Source organism: Lipotes vexillifer, unplaced genomic scaffold (assembly GCF_000442215.2).
Source record: "Lipotes vexillifer unplaced genomic scaffold, Lipotes_vexillifer_v1.1 scaffold240, whole genome shotgun sequence".
NCBI classification, from domain to species: Eukaryota; Metazoa; Chordata; class Mammalia; order Artiodactyla; family Lipotidae; genus Lipotes; species Lipotes vexillifer.
The window spans coordinates 3,108,979-3,112,178 of NW_006797481.1; positions in this window are offsets into that span (position 1 = coordinate 3,108,979).

Below are 3,200 nucleotides of genomic sequence, written 5' to 3' on the forward strand. Positions count from 1 at the left end.
GTGGAAACAGCCCAAATGCCCATCAACCAATGAATGGATAAACACCTTGTGGTAGAAACAGCCACAGATGTAGAAAGCAAACTTACGGTTACCAGGGGTTAAGTGGGGGCGGAGGGATAAATTGGGAGACCGGGACTGACATATACACACTACTATATGTAAAACAGATAACTAATAAGAACCTGCTGCATAGCACAGGGAACTCTACTCAATATTCTGTAATGGCCTCTATGGGAAAAGAATCTAAAGAAAAAAAAAAAAGAGTGGATATATGTATATATGTAACTGATTCACTTTGCTGTACACCTGAAGCTAACACAACATTGTTAAATCAACACTTCAATAAAAACTAAAAACAAAACAAAAACAACAACAACAAAAAGCAACTTGGGGTAAATCCATACACTAGAATACTATTCAGTCATAAAAAGGCATGAAGCACTGACACGGGCTACAACACAGATGAACACGGAAAACATTATGCAAAGTGAGAGAAGCCAAACACAAAAGGCCACATACTGAATGATTCCTCTTATAAGAAATATCCACAATAGGTAAATCCATAGAGACAGAAAGCAGATTGGTGGTTTCCAGGAGCTGGAAAGACGAAGGAATGGGGTGTAATTGTTTAATAGGTACAGAGTTTTCTTTGGGGATGATGAAAATATTTTGGAACTTGATACAGAGGGTGGCTGCACAACATTGTGAATGGACTAAACGCCATTGAATGGTACATTTTAAAACAGTTAATTGTATGTTATGTGAATTTCGTGTCAATTAAACAAAAATCCCTAGCAGGGCAGCTGCGGATCCCCAGTGACAACTCCACAGTCCAGGAGGGCGTCACGTATCATTGGTGACCAGCTAAACATCTGTGTGCACTTTTCTTCCTCCTTCCCCCAGAACACACTCATCTCCTCCCCAAAGGAGATAATCCGAAGACCTCTCAGGTCATTGACCCAGCTCAGAGCTGAGGATGTGCCGTGCTCCCTTGAGTTTGGGCGTGGCTTCTCTTGCTTTAGTGACATATAAACTAAAAACTATCTGAATCCCTCCACCTCCATACCCAATACACAGAGGTAGAGCAGAAACAGCATGACTGCAGTACCAACTTGTATTCAGAAAGGGGAAGGCTGGCTTATGGAGCAGCTCCTGGCCCCTGGCAATTATGAGCTCCTGCAGGCACTGAGAAGGTGGGCCCTTGGGTGGAGAAGTTCCTTCATTACGCCCTATTCTGATTTCTGGGAGGAGCTCCCTGGTCCGTTGATCTTTATGGCTGACTCCACCCTCCGGGAGATTTCTCCTTGATTATTATCTCCTGGGCCACATCTAAAGTGAATGTCAGGCCTCCCTGGTGGCGCCGTGGTTAAGAATCCACCTGCCATGCAGGGGACATGGGCTCAAGCCCTGGTCCGGGAAGATCCCACATGTTGCGGAGCAACTAAGCCCGTGCGCTACAACTACTGAGCCTGCGTTCTAGAGCCCGCGAGCCACAAGCCCACACACCGCAACTACTGAAGCCCGCACGCCTAGAGCCTGTGCTCCACAACAAGAGAAGCCACCACAGTGAGAAGCCTCTCCATCACAACGAAGAATAGCCCCCACTCGCCGCAACCAGAGAAAACCTGCACGCAGCAACAGACCCAACAGAGCCAAAAATAAATAAATTAAATAAATAAATTAAAAAAAAATAAAGTGAATGTTGGGGGAGTTTGCCCTACTTAGAGGCTGTACAGCTTGCACAAGCCAGCTTCCTGCCTGTGCAGTCTTGGCGGCCTGAGGGTGGTTTAATGCTTGAACAGTCAAACTCTTTGCTAGTTTGGGATCATCATTTCTTTGGCAATAAAATACCCTAAAAAATTGTAGTAGGTTTCTAACTAGACCCACAAAAAAGTGCATCGTCTGTGATTTTAGTTACATGATGCTCAAGAACAGGTAAAATGAATCAGTGATGACACTTTGTGTTTGATTGGAATCCTACAAACAGGAAGACTCAGAGGGGCTAAGGGGCTCACCTAAAGTCACACAGCCAGTTTGAGCAGAGGCAGGATTAGAACCCAGGTTTCCAAATTTACAGCTCAGGGAGCTTCCTTTCGCACTTGGCTCTCATAGGGAATAAAGAGACACAGCAGTTTCCAAATGCAGCTTTTTCTTTTGGTGCTTTTAATTAGCAAATATGAAATACAATGCCCATCTAATTTAATTATAATTAGTTAACCAGAAGGCTGATTATGTTGTAAATTTAGATTAAAGAGCTGCTGTTTTCAATTAGATTTGATTGTAAAGTGCTTTGACACTTTTCCTGGCCTCAAGGAAAGTTCATTGTATAATTTCCCACTTGTTCGCTTGCACTTTACCCACAGGTCTAGGGTGGTGGTAATGGGACTAAATTCCCAGGGCACCCCCAGCCTGGTGCAGATTTGGACCTGGTACCCCACCGATGACAAGGGCCACCAGATGTTACTGAGCTGTTGTAGCAGGGTGATTTCAGCTGCATAGAGGATCCAACCAAAAAAGGCTCGAACCTCAAGGGGACTTAAAGTCTCACGTGATAAGACGTGTGGAGGTAAGGCAGTTCCAGGGTTAGTTAATTTACTTTCGAAACACCCAGGCTCATTCCGTCTTCCTGCTCTACTAATTTCAGCATGTTGGCTTCCAACCTCAAGTTTGTGGTTGTGTGACCGTTGCTGCATCTCCAAGTTTCCCATGTCCCTAGAAGGGGACATGCCTTCCTTGCATCCCTTGAGTCTCTAGTAGATTAATCATGACTCCTTGGCAGGACTGCCACCCAGGCCCATTCCTAAGTCAACCACTGTTCCTAAGGAATCACCATGATTGGCTTGGGCAAGTCAAGATTCACTTTGTAGAGCCCATGGTTGCCTGATACCTGCCAGCCACTTAGTAGATCTGTGGGGAGAGGGAGTGGCTGTTGGTTAGGCTACCAGCTGTCCTTGCCTGGAGCCAGTGTGCCCACGACCTAGGAAGATCTGGCTGGACCCAGCCTGGGTCTGCAATATTACTATCAAGGGAATCCAGCTGCAAATCATTGCTTCTTGACTTTCCATCCGTTGTCTGCTCAGATGTCTGTTTTCCTGAGGGCTAAGCTTTAGTTTTGCTTGTAGGTGGCGTTGGCAATATAAGGCACAGCAAGGCAGGGAAAAGGGATGGAAAAGAGCGGGTAAAGAGGGAGTTCGCTGGTG